At 45.7% G+C, this 24,369-nt stretch overlaps 1 pseudogene; it reads right to left on the minus strand.

Annotated features, from left to right (window-relative positions):
- Positions 1 to 378: 378 nt before the first annotated feature.
- LOC113626646 (uncharacterized) lies at positions 379 to 437 on the minus strand (annotated as a pseudogene).
- Between the last annotated feature and the right edge of the window lie 23,932 nt (positions 438 to 24,369).

The raw sequence follows: 24,369 nt of genomic DNA on the forward strand, positions 1-24,369 counted from the left end.
CCTCCCACCCTCCCTATCCCACCCCTCTAGGTGGTCACAAAGCACCGAGCTGATCTCCCTGTGCTATGCGGCTGCTTCCCACTAGCTATCTATTTTACATTTGGTAGTGTATATATGTCCATGCGACTCTCTCACTTCATCCCAGCTTACCCTTCCCCCTCCCCGTGTCCTCAAGTCCATTCTCTGGACTCTCTAGTTGAATAAAGACGTCTGCGTCTTTATTCCTGTCCTGCAACTAGGTTCTTCTTTTTATTTTTTTTTAGATTCCATATATATGTGTTAGCATATGGTATTTGTTTTTCTCTTTCTGATTTACTTCACTCTGTATGACAGACTCTAGGTCCATCCACCTCACCACAAATAACTCAATTTCCTTTCCCATGCTAATCTTCTCTGTATCGTTCCAATTTTAGTATACGTGCTGCTGAAGCAAGCACTAGAAGCTGGTTTGAGCAATGCTTCAAAGTAGTTCATCATGACAGATGAGTGGTTTCTTGCCAGGAATGTACTGTATAGTTTCCTATACAATGGGCATCAACAGTGTGTGAGATTAGTAATCATAAATAATTTATTCATCCATTCTTCCAATATTCTCTGAGGCATCTTCTATCCTAGACACTGTAGATGCTGGGTTACAGAGTTGAATAAGGTACATTCACTTTCTAGTGGAGGAGAGAGAGAAAGTGACTCATAGAACAGTGCGAGTGTGATAAGCTCTGGGTGAGAGGAGACACCTGGAGGCTTTGGGAACCCAAGGTGGAAATCTCAGCTGCCGGTGAGGAGGGAAGGCTTTTGGAAGGAGATGCTATCTGAGCTTTGAAGGATGAGTTGGGCTGGCCAGATGAAGAAGTGGGTGGGGAGGGTGTGGGGATGGATGTCCAGTGCAAATATTTGGAGGAATGAAGGTGCAGTGTCCCCCCCTCCCACCAAATTCATATGTTGAAATCCTGACCCCAATGTGGTGGTATGAGGAGGTGGGGCTTGGGGGATAATTAGATCATGGAGGTGGAGCCTTTATGAATGGGATTAGTGCCTTTATAAGGACACCCCAGGAAGCTCTCTTACACTCCTTCTGCCATGTGAGCACACAACGAGAAGACAGCCGTCTGCAGCCCAGAAGGGAACTCTAACGAGAACCCAACCGGGTTGGTGCCCTGGTCTTGTACTTCCAGCCTCCAGAACTGTGAGAAATAAATTTCTGTTGTTTATTAGCCACCTAGTCTATTGTACTTTGTTATAGTGGCTCAAATGGACTAAGAATGGTACGTTGGAAAAATTGCAAGCGATTTGGGAAGACTGGGGCCCGTGGGGGAGGGGCAAGAGGTGAAATTGGCAAGGTAGCAAGCAAGTGCCTGACCAGAAGGCTCCTGAAGGACACCAAAGACCCTGGGTCTTTGTGTTCTGCTGGGCAGGAAATGGGAGCTGTGAAAGAAGTTTGAACAGGGAAGTGATGCAGTCTGTTACATGTTTAAAAGATGCAGACCCCTATGTTCACAGCAACATTATTTACAGTAGCCAAGATGTGGAAGCAACCTAAATGTCCATTGACAGATGAATGGATAAAGAAGATGTGGTACCTATATATACAATGGCATATCGCTCAGCCATAAACAACAATGAAATAATGCTATTTGCAGCAACATGGATGGACCTAGAGATTATCATACTAAGTGAAGTAAGTCAGACAGAGAAAGATAAATACCATATGGTATCACTTATATGTGGGATCTAAAATATGACACAAATGAACTTATCTACGAAACAGAAACAGTCTCACATAGACATAGAGAACAGAATTGTGGTTGCTAAGGGGGAGGGAGTAGGGGAGGGATGGATTGGGAGTTTGGGATTAGCAGATGCAAACTATTATATAGAGGATGGATAAAAAACAAGGTCTTACTGTATAGCACAGGGCACTATACTCAACATCCTGTGTTAAACCAGAATGGAAAAGAATATGAAAAAGAATATGTATATATATATATTTTTATATATATATATGTATAACTGAATTACTTTGCTGTACAGCAGAAATTAACACAGTATTGTAAATCAACTGTACTTCAAAAAAAAAAAAAAGATGCAGAAATGCAGGAGGGCCCAGCTTTGCTCTGCAGTCAACCCGCACCAGCCCTAAATTCCTTTGCTCTAAGGCCAGGCACTTTGAAAACACTGAAGCCTGAATTGACATCAATTATGCTGAAAGGGGGAAAAATTAATTAAAAGTTTTCGAAGGGCTCTATTCTGTCTTCTCTACTTTCATGTTATCAGCAACACTGCTTTTTCTTCTGGCTGGGAGTTATTACGGTATAACATTTTCATGTTGGTTGTAGGGTAATTATGTCAAATATATGGGAGACGATAAGCTACAGTCTGTATTATTCTGTGATTAATCTCCATACATTCTGGCATTTCAATCTGGCCTCAGAAGACGAGCTTTGCTAAACTCTGGTGTAGAAGGAGTATGTGGGGCAGAGCCAGGGGGATCGGAGAGCTGATACCCAGGTGGTTCTGGCTGGAAATATCCCAGTTTCCCCAAAGCACCCACCACCCCAGGCTTCATGCTCCCACCAAGGCTTGTTCAGCCTGGTGCTTCTGAAAGCGTGATCTTCAAACTGCCTTTGTTAGACTCACCTGGGATGCCTGTGTCCAAGGCACACTCCTGGTCCCCGTTCCCCCAACCCACGGGATCAGCATTTATAAGATCCTGGTCCAGGAATCTGCATTTTCAACCACACCACCACCTCCAAATTATTCTTGTATACTTAAAGTTTTCCAAGAGCGAATCTAGATCACAGTGAGTTGACTCAATTCTTTGTAAACCACAAACCAGATTTGAAGGTTTCCTGAGATGGTGTTGAAGGAAGGAACCGACCTTGGGATTAAAAGCCAGCTTGGATGACCAGGGGAGACCCTAGCAGCTCCTTCTCTGGGTTTCTTAAAACATATAGAATAGATGGAATTGGTTTGTTGCCAACCAAGGATAGGATAAAGCATGTCTTGCAAGACTTCACAAGAGAGAAAATAGAATATCAGTAGAGATTCTGGATGAAAAGTTTGGGAATGGGCCCTAATGTTGGAACAGAGTCTGGAGCAGGGGCACCCGGTGGAGCGGGTGAGAGGGGGCCGGCTTCCCATCCTTCTCGACAAGGGATTCTAAGTTCCCAAGTGGAATCCTTCTGCTAAGTTAACGTTGGCAAACTCCAGTAACCCCTACACAGACAGGCAAGAAATATTGTGACCCATGTCGGGTTCTCTTTGGTCTATGATTTATTGCTGGAGAGCATGAAATTTTCATTGAAACAGACTGCCGTTTCTCACTCATCTATCACATTTAAAATTTATAGGTTAAAACATTAATAAAAAGTGACAATTATTTTTTGAAATGTCAAATGTATTTCACATGTGGGACTGGGGTAGAAGGGGGTTTCCTGTTGTAGCAGAGGGAGGAATTGGTTCGAGAAAGCCATCTTCTGGTTACACTGAGAACTTTTCCCTCCCTGAATCCCATGCTCAGCTTAATGGTCTCTGGTCTTTTTTTTTTTTTTTTTTTTTTCCGGTACGTGGGCCTCTCACTGTTGCGGCCTCTCCCGTTGCGGAGCACAGGCTCCGGACGCGCAGGCTCAGCGACCGTGGCTCACGGGCCCAGCCGCTCCGCGGCATGTGGGATCCTCCCGGACCGGGGCACGAACCCGTGTCCCCTGCATCGGCAGGCGGACTGTCAACCACTGCGCCACCAGGGAAGCCCTGGTCTCTGGTCTTTTAATGGACGTCATTGTTCCTTTCACGTTCTTTATCTTGAGTTGTTTTCTAGTGTGGCCTGGGACGGTCCTGCTTTATGCCTGCATTCTTGGCATTATTGATAAGGACCGGTGTTCTTGTTTGGGTGACAAATTGTATGGCCTTCTCAGTCCAAGGCTGTAAGGGCTTTGGCACTAGACATAACTGGTTCAAGTTCTTGGTAACCACAGCACCTTTTTTTTGGAAAAACATTTTATTTATTTATTTATTTATTGGCTGCCCTGCGTCTTCATTGCTGCGCTCGGGCTTTCTCTCGTTGCTGTGAGTGGGGGCTTCTCTTTGTTGCAGTGTGCGGGCTTATTGCGGTGGCTTCTCTTGCTGTGGAGCACAGCCTCTAGGCGCACAGGCTCAGTACTTGTGGCTCGTGGGCTCTAGAGCGCAGGCTCAGTAGCTGTGGCACACGGGCTTAGTTGCTCCGCGGCATGTGAGATCTTCCCGGACCAGGGCTCGAACCTGTGTCCCCTGCATTGGCAGGCGGATTCTTAACCACTGCGCCACCAGGGAAGTCCTATCTTCTTTTCCATTATGGTTTTTCACAGGATATTGAATGTAGTTCCCTGCGCTATACAGCAGGACCTTGTTGTTTACCCATCCTGTACGTAATAGTTTGCATCTGCTAATCCCCAACTCCCAGTCCATTAACCACCCCCCTACCCCCCGCCTTGGCATCCACAAGTCTCTTTTCTATGTCTGTGAGTCTGTTTCTGTCTTGTAGATAGGTTCATTTGTGTCATATAAAATGATATATTTTTATACATTGAGAGGTCAGGAAGAATTGGGTGGATTTTTAGGGGGCTACAAACGTTTAGTCTGTAGCATTCTGCCCCTGGCCCTCCCAAATTCATGTTTTTCTCATATGCAAAATACATTCATTACATCCCAACAGACCCCAAATCTTAACTCATACACAGTGAAGTATATAAAACATAAAAACACAACACGCACATGTTTTGTCTGGGTTAATACAATCATACGGCCCAAAATTCCAAAGATAGAGTTGGGTCTGCAATGAGATGTCTCTCTCCAGCCTCAGGCCCCTGCCCACTGGGGCTTCTCCTAGAAACAACCAGCACCACCAGCTCTTTGGGTTCTCCAGAGCAAGTATGTTTATATATTTTTCCTACTCCACCTTACTTTTTCTTTCTTTCTTTTTTTTTACACAAATAGGAGCAAAGTAAACACTGTCCTAACCTTGCTTTTTACACTTAACAACCAATCTTGAAGATCGTTCTCTATCAGTACACAAAAAAGCTTTCTTGTTCTTTTTACAACTACTTTTTGATAGCTGTGTGAATGTCAGTGGTGAATTATTAATAGTAAATAAGTACAATGGAAAACTTCTGCAGGGCTTTGCTGTAATGAGTAGAAGTTCCTGGCATAGAATAGAACAGGGGGAAAAAAAACAGACTGTAGCTGAGCACATATATTATCGTGTTTACATAAAACAGAATACATATATATATGGATATCTATATAAATTGGGAAGAATGTTCATTAAAGTATTAGAATCAGTGTTTTAGTCCATTTGGGTTGCTATATCAAAACTACCATAGACTGAGTGGCATATAAACAACAGAAATTTCTTTCTCACAGTTCTGGAGGCTGGGAAGTCCAAGATCAAGGTGCCAGCAGATTTGGTATCTGATGAGGGTCTGTTTCCTGGTTTATAGATGGCTGTTTTCTCTCTGTGTCTTCACATGGTGGAAGGGGTGAGGGAGTTCTCTAGGGTCTCTTTTATAAGAGAACTAATTGCATTCATGAAGGCCCCACCCTCATGACCTAATCACTTCCCAAGGCCCCGCCTCCTAATACCATCACCTTGGGGGTTAGGAGTTCACATATGAACTTGGGGGATCTACAAACATGCAGTCTATAGCATTCCACCCCTGGTCCCCACAGTTCATGTTTTCTCACATGCAAAATATATTCATTACATCCCAACAGCTCCCAAATCTTAACTCATTCCAGCATCAACTCTCAAGTCTAAAATCCAAAGTCTCATCTAAGTATCATCTCAATCAGAAATGAGTGAGACACCAGGTATGAGTCATCCTGAGGCAAATTGCTCTCCAGCTGTGAACCGTGTGAAGCCCAACAAATGATGTGCTTCTAAAATACAATGCTGGGACAGGTGTAGGACCGACATTCCACTCCCAAAGGGAGAAATAGAAAGCAAGAAAAAAACAACAGACCCCAAGGAAGCCCAAACTATGAGGCACACTCCATGAAATCTTAAGGGGGGAGAATAACTCTCTTTGGCTCAATGCTCTGTTCTCCAGGCTTACTGTGGCCGAGATCCCACCCTCCAGACCCACTGCACTGCCTTTTACTATAGGCTGAGGATGGAAGACACAGACCAGGAATGGTGGTGGGCCCCAGAACCTCAGCTGTGAGCCCACTTCTTTCCTGGCGCTCATTTCCTTAGCTGGGTGCCCGCCTGTCATAAGGTGAATGCCTTAGACATGCAGCAGACAAAAGGAAATGTGTCTGTACCTAAAGAAGCAAGAATGGCTTTGTCAGAGGGACCTTCGAATCCACTCCCGTTTGTTTTAGACACTCAGTTGCAGACTTCATTACCTTAGATGATTTTAGTAACAAATTCGTTGTGACCGTCCCCATCGCTAGCCAAGGTTCACCAGTGCTGAGATACCTCTGCCCAAATCAACCTGCCTACTTTACAGATGAGGATGTATATTCCCTACACTGCTCCTGGGGTAGGAGACAAGCCTTGTTGAATTGAGTTAGGTTCAAATTAGTATATGAAGACCTTTCAAAACAGGCAGTCCCTGGGGGAGAAAAATAATAAAACGGGTTCTTAGAGATGACAGAGTTGGGATCCAAGATCTATTCCAATCCCTTTATCTTTTTTTCCTTTTTTGCTTTTTACTTTATATTGAGGACCAGGAGAACTTAAGCAGGGAAGGGACTTGTCCAAGATCAAACCAAAGAGCTGGGGCGAAAACCAGGGTATTATTATTCCTAGCTTGGGGACTTTCTACTGCACCATGCTCCCTACACCCCTAAGAAGCACGTAAGAGATGGTGGGGCTGTCCACACTAGGAGCCTTCTGTAGCTTCACCTTGATTTGACCTGATGAGAATTCTGCAGGAACCAAACTTTGCAGGTGATGTCTCCACGACGAATGATGTGGTACCCTGCTGCGTTCATCACAGAACTCATAAGAGCAGTGCCTACAGTTTGGAAATTCTTTTTCCTTGACAAATGATATATTTCATTTATTTTCCATGATCTTCTTGCATTATTTCAATATTATTAATACTCGGCAAATATATTAAAAAAGTAATAAACTGGCAATTATGATTGTGCTATGGACCCCAAACTGCAGTTATTCATTATGTTTCAATTATTAACTTCACTTCAAATGTCTTTCAGCAAAGATTGCAAAAAGAAAAAAAAAAAAAAAAGTCCCGATGAAACTCGGTACCCTGGATCCTGGAAACCCATGTTTCACTCTGACTTGACGTTGCTCTGATTTATCTTTTCTTTTTTTTAATTTTAGAATTTTATTAATTTTTTTATACAGCAGGTTCTTATTAGTTATCCATTTTATACGTATTAGTGTATATATGTCTGCTATCTCAGGGCTGGGGGACTCAAAACAATAACAAAAAATTTTCCTCTCTACTTAATAAACAGTAACCAGCCACACCTTATATTTATAGAGAGCTGTTTTTAAAACTTCCTAATGCTTTAGTACCTATAATTGCATTTTATTTGAAAACAGTGCTAATGGAGAGTGTGGGTCCAATGTGATCCCCAATATACTGATTGGGGACCCTGAGGCATGGAGAGGCTCAGGGATTGGGCAGAGCAGACACCTGGATGGAGAGATTTCCTAGTGCCTAGTTTCCCTCCAACAACATCTTAGCACCAGCCTCAATTCCAAGATGATTCCTGACCGGATGGTGAAGTCAATCACTGAACATGATGAAGATGGTGATAATGATGGGAACAGCTCTTCACTGGACTTGCACTCGGCCCTAAGTGTTAGGCATGCATTACCTTGTCTAATCTTCCCAAGAACCCCACAGGGAAGAGAAAATCATCATCCCATTTTATGGGAAGGTTAGGAGACTTGCCCAAAGCCCCACAGCTGGTATGTGAGTAGTTCAGCCATAACAATGGTGGCCCAACCAACAATGGCGATGAGATGACGATGTACATGGATCCCATGAGACCACGTGCCAAGCACAGTACTCAACGTGTTGCATGCGCCATCTTGTTCAGTCCTCGCCACCACCCCACGGAATAAATTTTCCTCTCACCCCCATTTTATAAATAAAGAGTCCCGAGACTTAGAGGAAACTACAGTCTGTTCAAGGTCAATAACAACCACCACCTCGTTCACCTTGCCACCATCTTCTCTTCCTCCAACATGCCCACCAAGGACTTATGCATATTATCCAAACTCTCCCAAAGGAAAATAGTGATGGTTGAACGTCTACCAACGTGGATGCCTTTGGAGAGACCCCCTTTCTAGAATCTGGTTCAAGATTCGCCCTCAAAGCAGTCCTACCGTCTCTCACATTTTCCCAGTAGGGTAAGTGATAGCCATAAGGGATATGAGGAATTTCATTTTTTCAAAATAAGCAAATTGTATTAAATTTTACTGGTGATCATTATGGGCTGGTTTGTCTCTGGTGCCTAAGTGAGTCCTTCAGTCCCCTTTGAAGAGTTCCATTTGCACAGATTAATTGTCTGCAATTTTGTCCGGCACGTCCTCATCCCAGTCATCGGCACTGTGAAGCCTTGTCCCCATCTGGGCACAACTCAATGATGTAGCACTTTGGCTTTAAAATATGCACAATAAATATTTTAGATTTGCTGACGAATGACTTGCTCTTATGACAAGGCTGCAGAGTTTGCAGAGATGGGAGGAGGAGGTTGAGTGGATTTTGGAATGAGAGCCACTTCAGGCTTCACAGAGAGGTACTGGGTACCAGGTGGTTTCAGTGGCTTTCCCAGCCAGATGCCACTGCAGCAGGCGTCACCCTGGCTTTCCGAAATGCCGGACCACGTCCTTCTCATGGATGGGCATCACCCTCCCAGGCTGACTCTCTTCCAAGGTGCACAGAGTAGGTACTTCATACCCCATTCATTCAACAATTCAGTTTTCCATGAAGCATCCAGTGGGATCTTTAGAGCTAAGGACCAGATAATGCCACTCACCTACTTAATACATTCCAGAGTTTCCTGTCACATTTAGAATAAATTCCTAACTCTTGACCAGGGGCCTGGAAGGCTCTACATAATCCGCTTCCACTGCTCTTCTGACCACCTTACTTACTCACGGTCCCTCACTCACAATACTCCCTCCCCTGGGGCCTTTGTTCATCTTCTCTGAACACACAGAGCATGTTTCTGCCTCAGGACCTTTGCTCTTGCTACTCCCTCTTCCCAGAATGCTCTGCTTCAGCATCTTCCCATGGCTGCCTCCTTTTGGTCTAGATCTCAACTCATATGCTCCCTCCACTGTCAGAGGGGATGTGCCTGAGCACCTAATCTAAATAGCCCATCTCCATCACTCTCCATCCCATTACCTTATTTTATCAGCTCTTATCACTATTTGAACTTGTTTGTTTGTTTTGTTTATGTGTGCTTGCTTATTGTCTGTCTCTTCCACTCTAATGTAAGCCCTACAGAGGCAGAGACTTGATTTATGTTGGTTATCACTGTATCCTTACTGCCTAGGATGTAGACCATCACATTGTCAGTGTTCAGAGCACATCTGTTGAATGAATGAGTGGTTATTTCTCGAGCACTGATGACGTGCAGGCTGGGTGCTGGGAATACAGCATTGAATGACAGGCATGTGGTTCCTTTTAAGGGACCCCTTTACATTCTAGTAAGGTCTTTGGTCTTTGACCTTCCAAGGCTTGGATAACCAGCTCTCAGGCGGACACATCCAGACAGGAGTGACAAATGTCCAGTTTTGGGCATGGTACTAGGGTCACATCTTGAAGTCCTAGAAGTTTCAGGGTTGGAAGAGTTTTTAGGAACCAAACCTCCCTATTTACAAGGTTCAGAGAGAGGGCATGAATTGCACAAATCCACACGGCAAGTTGGAGGTTTTGTTTTGAGAACTAAAATGTAGAACTTCTGACTCTGGGAATTATATGTGTTCAATTTCATTGTCCTGACACTCAGGTCTTGGTTCTGAAAGGTTCTGGTTCAAACCAAGAGCCTACATATTGCTCCAAAAGATTTACCCTAGCACATTGCAATATAACCTATCAAACCAAGATAGGTGTGTTGGAGATCAACCCCACATATATCCCTGAAGACCTGTTCTTAAGGGGACACTGGGCCAGGTAAGCATTCTCATCAGCTCTTCCATAAACAATCGATCCCTCCTTTCTTTCAACAATTCTCAGTGCCTATCTTGTACCAGGAAACAAAAATAGCTGGGCAGGCTATGAATCCAACTTCATCCTTCAGATAGATGAGGCAGGGTCCCTAAGTCACAGCAAAGATATTTGCCAAGAGAATGTTCCTAGTTTTAGTTTGCAGAGTATTCTATGGTCTTTTCCATTAAACATCTGATTGGACAATATTTCTTTTTTTTTTAATATTGAGTTATTTATTTATTTGGTCGTGTCGGGTCTTAGTTGCGGCAGGTGGGCTCCTTAGTTGTGGTTCAAGGGCTCCTTAGTTGTGGCATGCGAACTCTTAGTTGAGGCAAGCATGTAGGATTTTGTTCCCAGACCAGGGATCGATCCCAGGCCCCCTGCATTGGGAATGCAAAATCTTATCCACTGCGCCACCAGGGAAGTCCCTGGACAATATTTCTGTGGGTAGCACAGACCATCAACTAAATGTTACATCGATTATTTTGCTGCATTTTCCACTGACCATTTCCCTGGAAACTGTACATTTCTTTCAGCAGGAATTGAAGTTTCAGGTGGGGTTCCTGCAGTTGGGAAGTTGAAATAAACATGTGCTTGAGAGGCTCTTCTAGTTCTTTTTTCTTACTGTGCAGACTCCTTCAGCGTCCACTCCTTAAGGGAAACCCGCATGGCTGCCCCTGCTGATGACTCTCAGAGCAGTTCCAAACTTGGCCCTAACAAGCAGTACTTGAGATCCCAGCTGAAACACTTATTTTCTCAGTGTCCTAAGGAGGGAGTTGGAATGGGATAAGTTATGTGTTGTGGTTTTAGGCATTAATGAATATGAGAAACTAAATTATTGAATTTTGCAATGCAAATTATATTTTGAACACAAATTCTTCATTTCTGAATGCTAAGAACTCATAAAGAATGTCAGTGGTTTATGAATTAGGCCATTAGCATGCAATTTGTGATTCAAACAGCACACCAGCACCGTGTAATAAGTAACTATATAAAGAGTAGTGTTGTCTACATTTTCAAAATATTTTGTTTGATGCCTTAGAAAGTTCTCAAAAGACTCCTGTGGGAAGGCCCACTCTTCCATTCTTCCTTCCCTCTTTCCCTCTCTCCCTCCCTCTTTCCTCCGTTCCTTCCTTCCTTCCTTCCCCCATTTTCTGCTTCTCTCTCTCCCTGCCATCCTCCCTGTCTTGTTTGACTCTATTCTCCTTCCTTCCTAACCTCTTACCTTTCTTCCCTCAATTCCTGTCTCCTTCCATCTCTTCTCCAACCCCCATCATTCTCCTTCCACTGGTTGACTACATCAACCATTATTCCTACCTTTCCCATTCCTTTCCCAGATTGGATTGTGGGAGCTAAAAATGAATCTAGACGAATTCCCCTAGTTTTAGGGGTGAAAACTCTAAAACCCAGAGAGTGAATGGGTCTTATCCAAGGTGCTACATGGGCAGAGCCAGCTAGAGCCAGGTCTCTGACATCTAAGGCTCCCTCCTCCATCGACTCCTTCATTCTAAGGTGCAACTGACTCATCTCAGACACCTGCTTGAGAGTGTTTTCATGGAGGGAGAGAGATTAGGGCACTGGCTTCCAGGTGGGATTAGAGGGAGGGAAAGAGGTGAGGGCCCTGGAGAAGAAATAAGGATGTAACAGGGCAAAGGGAATGCAATTTCACCAATTTCAGTGAATGCAAATTTCATCAACTCTAGAGTTTGTCTGTTGGGGTGACCTGATCTCAAGGCAGGTAGGACCAGCATGTGGAATTGGTGTGGAGTGAAATTTCAGCTCAGTTGGAGGAATAAGGTGTTACAATTAGACAATCAGTCAAGGAATGAACTACCAGGTGAAGTGGTGAGCATGCCATCGCTTAGAGAAATTCAAGTTGAATGCAGGCACGAATTCATGGAAATCCAAGAGCCTTAAGTTCCTCCGGTTCCGTGGTGGTCAACCTTGGCTGCATCTCAGAATCACCCGGGAGAGCTTATAAAGTTCTTCATGTCCAAGCCACATGGTGCATCGATTAAATCAGGATTTCCAGGGGTAGGATCTGGAGTATCAGTACTTCTTAAAACTCCCCCTTTACAAATTCTAATGTTCAGATAGGGTTCAGAACCTTTACGATAGCCCAGAAGTTCTAAAATTTTAGTGTGCGTGAGAACCACGGCAGAAGTTGATTATAAATGCTGGTTCCTGGGCCCCTCTTCCCAGATATTCTGCTTCGGTTACTCCCCTGCCCGTTGTCCAGCCACCACTTCTCCTCTTCCAGTGACAGGGAGGAGCCAGGTCCAGTGATGGGTTGATGTCCATGTGATAGGGTGTTACCCGAAAACTGGGTTCACCTCTCGGTGACTGTCAAGCAAAAAGACACAACCAAGCCAAAGATCGGAAGAAGAAAGGACTTATTACTGGCAGCAAGTAAGGAGAACACCAGGGATCTTTCCCAAAGCAGTGTCTCCCCATCAGCAAAATTGGGGAAGTTTTAAGCTAAGGTACATGCATATTCACGAAGGGGCTTGGGTGGATGCATATTCATGAAGGGGCTTGAGCAGAGGAGAATTTAGCATAGAACTGGGGCAAAGGTTGACAAGAGTCCAAGCTTTAGTTGACTGAAGTCAGGAGGGTCAGAAAAGGTCAACATCACCATCCCTTAGTTTCTGACCAACCTGGGGTCTCAGTGTGTAGTTACCATCCTCCACCCAGGTGAGGGCCTTAGTTCCTGCAGAAACTAAAGATATGTATCAGATTGTAATATATTTCCCTTGAGGACGAATTAGGACTCTGACTTTTGGGGGAACTATTGTTTCTTAATTGCTTTTCCTTTGTACTTGAATCCTTTTGTTCCCTTAACTGAGACCTGTTCAAGGGCAAGCAATGTAACCAGACTCAGACCATAAAAAGGCTTAGGCCAAAAATGGCTTGTCTTATGTCAAGAAAGCCACACCTGGTTCTCTTTCTCTCAGGACCCCCGTTACCCTGTTTGCTTATGAGAGCTCTCACTCGAGTCCCACCGTGGCTTTTGGGAAGTCCTGCTCAGAATCAGTTTGGGACAGCAACACTCAACATTTAGCTCCGGGGATGTGGACATGATCGTCCCCTTGAACAAGAAGTTAGTGACATGAAAAAACAAAACAAAGCAAAACAACCCTTCTGAGACTTCCCTGGTGGTCCAGTGGCTAAGACTCTGCACTCCCAATGCAGGGGGCCTGGGGTTCTTTCCCTGGTCAGGGAACTAGATCCCACATGCATGCCGCAACTAAAGATTCCGTATGCCGCAACTAAGACCCGATGCAGCCAAATAAATAAATAAATATTTTAAAAACCCAACAACAACCCTTCTTTCAAGTATAGCATTTCTTCTCTTCCCAGATTGAACGAGTCTTTGTTCTTGCTTCTCACCCTGGCCAGCTGCAATCTCTTCCAGGTGGTGAAGATGATGGGAGAGGCTGCTGTTTCCCCCTACGTGTTCTCCAAAGTGCTCATCTGAGTGTCACTCCCAGCCCACCCTGCAGGTTCCCCTTAGCCTTCCACAGATTCTTGCCGGGGAGACCCTCGAAGTCAATGATCTCTTGCTCAGTCCTAATGAGCGAAGGGCATTTGAGTCTGCTGGGGACACCTGCAAGCAGCCATTTTCCAGGAAGTTGGCTAGAAAAGCACGTTCAAAGGACCAGAGGCAACATAAACCACACACACCCTCCCGGATCCTCACTTGATGGCCGTGAACTGGATGTGGGAGGGTCTTCAGAAGCTCACGCACCTCTCGCCCCCCTTGCTGGCTCCACATGTGATGGCCACAAGGCGAACAGCTCACCTTGGGTGATAAAATATTTAGAAGCCAACTTAGCACCCCCATGCTTTTTCAAGAAGAAGGTTCATGCATTTTAAAATTATTTTGTAAATCACGTTGAAGGCTGACAATGCAGATTTACCACTTGGGCTGTGATTTAAAGACCAGATTATCCCCTCATTATGTTAACAGAGCGAGTTGCAGCGAAGTCATTCCCCTCTGATCCGCGGAAACCTGTCCTGCTCCCTTTGACGGAAGCATCATCCTTCTGCTCAAGCTTCCGCGAGGCGCTCCCTGCGGTGCCAGAGGCAGGGAGGGGGGGAGGCGATGATTGGATGCTTTGGGAGAACTTGCTGGGTTTGGGGGAGCAGGTCAGAAGGGGCGGCAGGGCCTATTAACTAGAACAGCATGGGATCGTCTGCAGAGGAGGGGAGACTGGGGAGTCAAGGCAGTTGCATCTTCTTTCATGAACTGAAAATATGGATTCCTTCATGAGAGAAAGTGTGTGTGTGTGTATGTAGGTGCATTTTGGGTGAGTAAATTCGTATCAGAAACTATCAGGAAACAAGTGGCTTGGCAGATATCATGGAGGTGATAGGGAGGGGTAGATAATAAGTTGCTAAAAATAGCTCACACACACACACACACACACACACACACACACACACACACACCCCGCTTATAGGGCAGAGGCAGGGTAATGCCGTGGATTTGGAGTCAGATCCTGCTTATTAGCTGTTTACAGCTGTGTGACTTTAGGCAAGTTCCTTAACCTCTCTGGGAGTAGTTTCCTTTTCCATAAAGTGGGGCAAAAACAGTACCTCTCTTAATGGTCTCATATGAGGATTAAAAGACAACACAAGAGAGGAAATTAGTGCAGGCTCAGAGTGAATGTGGATTGACTAAAACCAGAAAAATCTCATGATTGAAAAAAAAAAATTCTTACCACAGATACATTATCTCATTTTGTGCTCACAAGGAACCCACGGGGAAGTGTCTATTTCATGCCCATTTCAAGGCGAGGGGACTGAGTCTTGGATAAAAATTGAGCCCCAAATCACACAGGCGCTAACAGGCAGAGCTGGGATTTGAATTTGGGTCTCCCTGACATCCAAGCCAGGCGTTTTTGATTTCCTGTGCATCCTCACTTAGCAAGTACAGAACAGCCAACGACACAGTCTCCTTAGTAAGTCATTTGGTAAAAGGCCTCCACTCTATGCCTGGCACTGAGGATACACGCAGAGAGAAGACGTTTGCTGCTTTGGAGGACCACTTGGTTTCATGGGTTTGGAAGCTGCAAGGGCCTTTGAGATGAACAGCGAGCTGATGACATTTATTAAGCACCACTTGTGTACCTGCTAGAGTTAAACACAGTACTGGCTTTTGTATTGTGCAAGTTGTTACCATGCAAGGTGAGCTAGTTCTGTCCCAGGGCCTTTGTACTTACAAGAATGCTCTTTCCCACGATCTGGACACCCTGGCTCTATTTCACCTTTCAGATCCCACCCTCTCATGTCACCTCCTCCGAGAGGCCACCCTAGTGGAAGCGGTGCTCCTGTCTCGCCGCTCAATAGTGCGTCCCTCTTTCCTTCCCCACAGTTGGCACAATCTGTAATCATTGCGTTCAGTGATTTATCTCCTGCTTATTGTCTCTTGCAGGAGAATGTAAATTACTCTTGTCTTTGCCCTGCTGTATCCACAGCCCTGGAGATGTCATCTGGCACGAGGTGCTCAATAGATATTGCTGAATGGATTGAATGGATGAGTGAAGGACTCGATGAAGTTCTTTCATCTTCCTGAGCCCTGGTTTTCTCCTCTGGAGCACGAGGGCGGCCATCCCTGCACCACAAGGTTGGTCTGGGGACCCTGATTGCTAAGATGTCATGCACGCTAAGGCACCCAAGATGGTGGGAGCATCACAGAGTCGATCTGGGGGTAGCTGCACCCCAAGGCCATGCATGCTAAGGCATCCGGGATGGTGAGAGCTCAGTAAATATTGCCACCTTCTTCTGTTCCCACCTCCACCCCGGCTTTGACTTAGAAGAGGGAGAGGACAGACATTCTGTGTTCCTGCTTCACTGGGGCAACCAGCAGACTGGGAAACATAAGCTGACATTGGAAGGCTGTGGTCCTTGCTGGTGGGGTTGATTCTGAGCACTTCACTCAAGCAGGGGTGGGAAGGGAAGAGATCTGACTGCAGTTTCTGGGCTGGGACCACCCTGATCTCTCTCAAGGGCACCAGCCTGTTTCTCCAAGCAAGCTTCTTCCTCAGACTTTTCCTACCCCTCAGAGAGAGCCCCAACCTCCTCCCCTCCTGCTCTCCCAACTCCTCAACTTCCCTCTCCTTTTCCTCTACCGCAATTCTTCTCTCCCTTCAACTCAATGATTTCCTCCCTTCCTAAGGAAACTAACACGTATTTACTGAGCCCTGAGTATGTGCCACGTACTGTGCTAAGCACCTTGCATGGATTATCTAGTTTTATCCTCCCAACAATCCCCAAATCGTTCCCATATTACCTCCGGGGGAGTGAGGCCAAAAGAGGTGAGAGGACCGGCCTTAAAGGCACAGCTGGTAAGCGGAAGAGCTGGGAATTGAACCCAGGCAGCTGGACTTCAGAATTCATGCTCTTAACCACCACACTTAGCATCTCTCACTCTTCCTAAGAGTTAATCCAACTCCTAAGAGCCTAAGTCCAACCCTTTCTTTCCTCCATTTTTTCTTCCCTCTTCTTTTCCATTTTCCACTATTTTCCTCTTTTTTTTTTGGATTGGGGTATAATCCATATATCACCAAATTCACCCTTTGAAAGTGCACACTTCCGTGGTTTTTAGTACATTCACAAAGTTATGCAAGTATCATCACTATCTAATTCCAGAAGATTTTCATCACCCCAGAGAGGAACCCATTTCCTCCTCCCACCAGCTCTGGCAACAATTCTACTTTCTGTGTCTACAGATTTGCCTATTCTGGACATTTCATACAAACAGAATTGTACAATGTTTATCTTTTTGTGTCTGGCTTCTTTCACATCATGTCTTCACGTCCCAAGTTTGAAGTGTCGATGGGAGAGTGTCTGTGGGTTAGTGGGAAACTAACTCAACTCACAACCATTAGCTTTTCTTGTATACCAGGGAATAGGGAGTGTCTCTTTGATGTGCTGGACTGGAGGGTATGATGGAAGTCGGAGTGATGGGGAGGCTAGAAATGTAGGTTTCAGGGGATCTTGTGGTGGCTTCAAATGTATGCAGTGATCTGTGATTCATTATCCCAGTTCCCCCTTCTGCTTTTGGCTCCTGCTTGAAGGTGCCCAAACGTCCTTCTATAGGGAAGCCTTGATGGTTGGGGGACATACCAGCTTCCTCAATGTTGCTCATGCCATTCTCTGGAGGACTAGCCTTTCTAAGAGGGGGTTCTGTTAGGTACCATTTTCCTGCACCTTTAAGTAGGTTCAAGTAAGTTAGGTAGATCCGGGTTATGCCGACCTCTTCTCTGCAGCCATGTGACCACTCCTGGCTCCAGCATGACCTGGGAGGGCAACGCTGACTCTGTCTCAGGATTCCCATTTGAAGAGTAACTGTTGATTACCTACAACATGTCCATGCTGTGCTTTACACATGGTGTCTTGTGTACTCTTCAAAATGGCCCCGAGGGGACTTCCCTGGCAGTCCAGTGGTTAAAACTCCACGCTTCCACTGCAGGGGCATGGGTCCAATCCCCGGTTAGTGAACTCAGATCCTGCCTACTGTGCGGCACGGCCAAAAAAAAAATGGCCCCAAGATGTAAGCAACTTAAAGGTCCATCAACAGATGAATGGAAAAAGAAGATGTTGTATATACACACAAAGGAATATTACTCAGCCATAAAAACGAATGAAACAGTGTCATTTGTAGCAACGTGGATGGACCCTGAGATTATCATACTAAGTGAAATAAGTCAGACAGGAAAGACAAATATCACGATATCACTTCTATGTGGAATCTAAAAAAATGATACAAACGAACTTATTTACGATACAGAAATAGACTCACAGACGTAGAAAACAAACTTATGGTTATCAAAGGGGAAAGGAGGGGAAGGGATAAATTTGGAATTTGGGATTAACATATACACACTACTATACATAAAAGAGATAAACAACAGGGCCTACTGTATAGCACAGGGAACTACATTCAATAGCTTGTAATAACCCATAATGGAAAAGTATCTGAAGAAAAATATATGTATAACTGAACCACTTTGCTATACACCTGAAACATTATAATTCAACTACACTTCAATAAAAAAATAAACATAAAAAATAGCCCTGAGGGCTTCCCTGGTGGCGCAGTGGTTGAGAATCTGCCTGCTAATGCAGGGGACACGGGTTCGAGCCCTGGTCTGGGAGGATCCCACATGCCGCAGAGCAACTGGGCCCGTGAGCCACAACTACTGAGCCTGCGCGTCTGGAGCCTGTGCTCCGCAACAAGAGAGGCCGCGATAGTGAGAGGCCCGCGCACCGCGATGAAGAGTGGCCCCCGCTTGCCACAACTAGAGAAAGCCCTCGCACAGAAACGAAGACCCAACACAGCCATAAATAAATAAATAAACAAATGTGGGGTTAAAAAAAAAAGTAGCCCTGAGAGTTTAGCAGTTTTATCCTCACTTTACAGAGGAGGAAATCAAGGCACAGAGACATGAGGGAACCAACTCTCAGCTATTCAGCCAACAGGCAGCTGAGCTAGAATTCAAACCTGGGTCTGACTTCAAAGCCCAGACTCTTTCCCACTCACCACATAAGCAGCGTGGAAATCACTGGCCATATTGCTCAGCCCAGTTTGATTGCTTTTACCTTCTCTGAATTTTACTGTATTAAAGTTATTTGGTTTGCAAGCAATAGAAATGGACTCTGGCAAACTTAAGTTTAAAAAAGTGGGGCTTCATTGAGAAGGAACGGGGGTAGCAAAAGGAACCCCAGAAAGTAGTGGATAACCAAGAATCAATAAAAGCAAGAACTGGGAGTTTCCTGGTGGCTCAGTGGTTAGGACTTGGCGCTTTCACCGCCACGGCCCCGGGTTCAATCCCCGGCTGGGGAACTAAGAACCTGCAACAGCCAGGTGTGCCCCATGTGACATAAGCCCAAGAGTCCATGATGCTTCTCTTTGGACTGCCGGGACTCAGGTTCAATGACATACAGCCCTTAAATCTTAGCCTTCCAAATGTCTAAGTCCCAGTAGGGAATCCAGTTTGCCCAGCTTCGCTCAGGTGCCCATGCCTGGGGTTATTCGGTTACGGCTGGGTTGGCAGAAGGGGAGGTCACTGACCTGCACCCCTTTCCAGAAGTTACATTATTGTAACTTCCCTAGAGGTCTCAGTATGCTAATCTTGGAAGGTTTTGTCCTACTGCTGTTTTTCCTTCTCCATTCCCAGCGAAGTCCATCTTGCTTTGAGACAAATCAAAGTATAAATTAAGAAAACAGGAGCTAGAAGAAAGGATTACATTGGGATGGCTTATCTCTTAGGGTACCTTGATCCTGCCTGCTAACAAACTTGGCTCGGAAGTGGATCCATAACATAATAAAGGGGAAGAGAAGCAAGGCACAGGGTGTGAGAAGGGAGTGATGAAAAGGACAAAAAAGTCTAAATTATAGTCTGCTCTGGAAGTATGACCCATGGTGTCGAGGGAGGAGAAACCACGGTGAGCTCGTTTGGAGTGACCGCATTCTCATCCGGATTGTCACACAAAATGGATACTGGACCTATCAGAACAATTTCATTGTCTTGTTTTCATTAGTCACAACACAGTAAGCTCAACCCCCATGTCAGTTTGTTAGATGGCGAAATCTGCGATCACCAAGGCAGAGCGTCATTAGTGGACAAGACAATCTCATCAAACAAAACTTCACAAATAATATATTGCTGTTCGTCACCAAGACACTTAGTACAACAGGGGCTGCTCCCGAAGCTCCCATAATCAATTTCTGCTAATTTGCCCATTCTCTGGCTCTGTGAGGGTGCTGGTAATTTCATACTTTACACACCCACGGAGGTTACGGTAATGGATTCAGTTCTGGAAAGTGTTGTAATGACTTTGAATGAACTTGAAAGGTTTTGCATTTGTTTTCAGAGAGAGTGATTCAAACTCCGCCACACGGGCGCGATTTGTAAAGGTTGGACATGAAAACGACGGATTAGCTTTACTTGGAGACAGCTATCTTCTCGTTATAACCTCCCTGCTCACAAGGCAGGCCGGGCTCGGCACTGAAACACTCGACTTCCTTTTTATCTGTATCTCGATGGTGGCAGAAATCATCTCTGAACATCTGAAGGAAAAAAAGGCAATTATTGAAAAATCCTCCTAGAATGACTTGGCTTCCTGAATTCTATTTTTTTTAAACAAACACCCAAAAAGTAAGTTGGCAGAGATGAGAAGTAGACGTTTTCTTCTTGACTTGGCACTTCTGAAACCATCTATATGTGTTCAGCTTTCTTTGGCTTCTGAGCTGCCTGTCTCCTTTAAGTTGGTCAGGCATGACCGTGGAAGGGATTGCAGGAAAAGAAGTCTTTAACCTTGCAGTGGCACCAGGAGCATGGCTATTGTGATATAATTATTAGAGAGGGATTCCTGTGTGCCTGACATTGAGGTGAGTGCTTTGTACAAGGAGGGCATTTAATCTGATGAATCCCTTTAAGGTGACCCAACACTCTCTACAGATTACAAAATCGAGGCTCAGCAAGGTTAAATAACATACTCAGATTTCCCAGTCTGTCTGGTTACAACCCCTGTGAGCTTAACCACCCTACTACCCTGCCATGCTACCATTGGTGTGCTGGTAACCCTTAACAACCAGCTTTCTGCAAAACCTAAACCCCACAACCAAACCAAAGCACAGTGAAACTAAACTCTAATTTGTAGAGTTTGTCAATTAGTGGGGTGTAAATACTCCCACCGCGGCTGATCTCAGGCTACCAATGTGATGTCACGGAGTAACACAGAGTGACATGGGGGGTGATGGGTGTTGCTCGCCACCTAAACATCTCCCGAAGCTGTTCACGTGACCCATCATGGACTCTTTTCTGACGTGTCCCCAATCCTCCAGCTCAGACTGCTTTTGTTTGGAGCCCACTTTGCTCTCAGATGAACAGCTGGATACCACCACTTTGGTTCTGTCTTCTGATTTTCAGGTGATTGGTGATTCAGACTCACTTCCAGGGGAAACACCTTATTCATCTCTTGTCTGGCACCCCTGCTGGGATGACCTTCCTGCTGAAACTTGGATTTGCATGGAACCCATTTTTTCGGAAATATGTTAACGTCTAGGCCAGCTGCAGTGCGTGAGGATGTAGGTGTTCTCTTGTGAGCACGTGTGGGGACATTTTAGATCATTGGGTGTTCTGGTTGGTCGAGAGGTGAGCTGTAAACCCACTCAAACATGTCCACGTCGGAGACGCCATGAATGGGTTGAGAAAGCACATTGGGCTCTTCAAGTGGGAGGCAAACTGTTTGGAGGATCCGCCTGACTTCCAGGGTGGACAAGCAGCCTTTCTCCAGACTCTACAGGAGGAGGGACTCCGGGAGAAATCTACGAGTTACTTACTACACGTCAGTAAGGAGCGAGCCAGGGATGAGACTCCATGCCAGGCTCCCCAGAGTGCAATTAGGCCACTTTGACAACGTTCTCATCTTCGACTTGGAGGGGCCTCTGAGACTGCTCTCAGGAGAGGGTGGCAGAGTTGGATTTAATAAGGAGGAAATGAGCCAACGGGAAAGAGGGAACCCTGAATTTCAAAGGAGCCCCGTGAGTTTGGTGGGAGATGGATGGCGGCCGGGACTTGGGTGTGGGTGGTGCCTCGGGACACCCGGGGAGGATGGATAGGGCTGCGGAGAGGAGAGAGAACACCAAGGAACAAATGGCTCTGGCTTTCTGGAGGGTGATGGCAAATCTCTTGTACCCATGGCTGGATGCAGGCAATTGAGGCAGCCGAAAGGAAAGATGCCCAAGGCTTATTGAACGCCCTGCTCTAGGCTGCATACTTTACAGGTGGGGCTTTATTTTATCCTCATAAGAGCCCTTAATGAGAGTGAAGCTGAGAGCACCTGTCATTGAGCTGATGTTGTCCAGGGTCAACGCCAGGACTTGCTTCATCCCCCCTCACTGCCATCTCACTGGGAAGAAGACAGCATGTTTCTCCAAGCCCTCTCGTTCTTCGTTGGGCACTTCCTCTCTGTGCTGGAGCTCTTGGCTTCTGAAGCCCCTGCTTCTTGAGTTCTTACTAAGCTTTAGAAGATGGCTGAAGACTTTTCACCCACTGTTTCATTAAATCCTCACCACACAGAGGTAAAGCCACTTGTCCAAGGTTACACTGTGAGGGAGTGACAGAGCTGGGCTCCAACCCAGCCCCAATTGAGAGCCAAGACGTGCTCTTAACAGCTACGATATCTTGCCTCCTGCCCTTCTGATGTCTGGAGGACCAACTTGGCATCCCAAGATCTGGGGTCAGAAACAGCATTCGTGCAAGAGGACAGAATGATGCTTTGAATGACAGCCTAGAAAGCTCTTCTTTTTCTTCTGGGGTCTTCACTGCCGACCCCAGAGAAGGTGTCTTCACCTGCCATCTCAACACCTTTGCCCTTCAGCGAACATGTGACAAGTATCGGGAAAATAACCGACAGTTGTTAATTCTTCCATTCCAAACCCAGTTGGGAGTGAGTTAATTCCAGAGTTAGAAATGAGGCTTCAACTTCAAGTTTACATCCAGCAATGAGGTTTCAGGACAACTAGATGTTTGTCCTTTAAGGGAGAGGTTGTGTTGATGGAAAAAGGCTGTGTTGTGATGCTGTGTCCTTACTTCATCTCCATGCCTGTTAGGTTAAAACCCATCAATCAGCTCTAAAATTTACTAAAAAGCATGAGATTGTCTACTTATAATGGGTTATTGTTATGGTATAGAAATTATACTTCTTTTTTTTTTTTTTTTTTTTCGGTACGCGGGCCTCTCACTGTTGTGGCCTCTTCCGTTGCGGAGCACAGGCTCTGGACGCGTAGGCTCAGCGGCCATGGCTCACGGGCCCAGCCGCTCCGCGGCATGTGGGATCCTCCCGGACCGGGGCACGAACCCATGTCCCCTGCATCGGCAGGCGGACTCTCAACCACTGCGCCACCAGGGAAGCCCACACTTCATTTTTAAAACAAAGAAGAACTACAAAGGACAGCTTGGGATCATTTAAGGAAATTTTGATATGAACTTTCTATTAGTTAATATTATCATATCAATGGTAAATTCCTTGTATTTTTGTGGGCAAATGTTCTATTCCTGTTCATAGTATTTACAGGTGAAATGTGATGATTGCAACTTATTTTCAAATGGGTCAGTCAAAATAAAAACAAATATAAATAGAAAAAAAACCCCATCAATCGAGGTAAGTTTATCTTTTACCTACTACTTAGTGGCTCTTGGTATTGAGTCGGTTACTCTATCCTGCTGGGCCTTGATTGTTTTCATCTGTGAAATGGGTCTGATAGAGCGAGAATAATTCCTCCTTACCTGGGTTATTATAAACCTCGAACGAGAAAATGGAGGTGAGCAAGTTCAGGTGCAGCGTGGGGGCCATGATGTGGGAGGTGCGGCCAGATAAGCCAGGGGTTTGAAGCCCAGCTCTCTCATTTACTAACAAGGCAAATTTGGGAGAGCATTTCAGGCTTTCGGAGCATCTGTTTGCTTATCTCTGAAAGGGGGGGGGGGGGGGGGGGGGGGGGGGGGGGGGTGGTAATAGCTCTTGTCTCCTGGGGTAACACGTGGGAAATGCCCAGTGCAGTGCCTGGCGCCCTGTAAACACAGAATGACGTCAGCTATTGTTCTAACAGGGACCTTGTTAATCACCCATCAGGGGGCTTCAGTAGGAGCTGGGAGGCAATATGAAAGGTGCAGACAAGGACTTAGTAGGGGGCATGGGGCAGAGGAGAGAAACCTCACTGAGGAATCCAGGAAGAGTCTGGGGGTTCGTGTGGTTTGAGCTGGGCGTAGGGGCAAAGGAGGCATTTTGAGAGTGGCTCCATTGAAAGTAAAGGATGCAAGGAACAATACTTATGGGACATTCCAGAGACTCTTCTCGACACTTTCACATACATCATTTCCCTCAATCCTTGAACAATACCAGTCAGGTAGCATCCTTATCTCTGTTTTACAGATTAGAAAACGGAGGTTCAGGTGAGTGAATTGGATCCAGCAGCAGGGTGGGGAGTCCCAGCTGTTTTAGGGCTTCTGGGAACACAATGCTCTGTCTACTATACCCCTTAAGAGCCAATGGAGAAGCAAGTCTGAAGGGGAAGATGGCTCTTGGGAGAAGAAACCAGGGAGGATGACGCAGCTCCCAGCAATGCTGGTGGCTCAGTCCTCCCCCCACCTCCACCCCCAGGGGACCCGAGGCAGCCCCAGGCCCCAGC

This window comes from Aethalodelphis obliquidens, unplaced genomic scaffold, assembly GCF_003676395.1.
Source record: "Aethalodelphis obliquidens isolate GAN/ISIS:26980383/991018 unplaced genomic scaffold, ASM367639v1 scaffold18, whole genome shotgun sequence".
NCBI classification, from domain to species: Eukaryota; Metazoa; Chordata; class Mammalia; order Artiodactyla; family Delphinidae; genus Aethalodelphis; species Aethalodelphis obliquidens.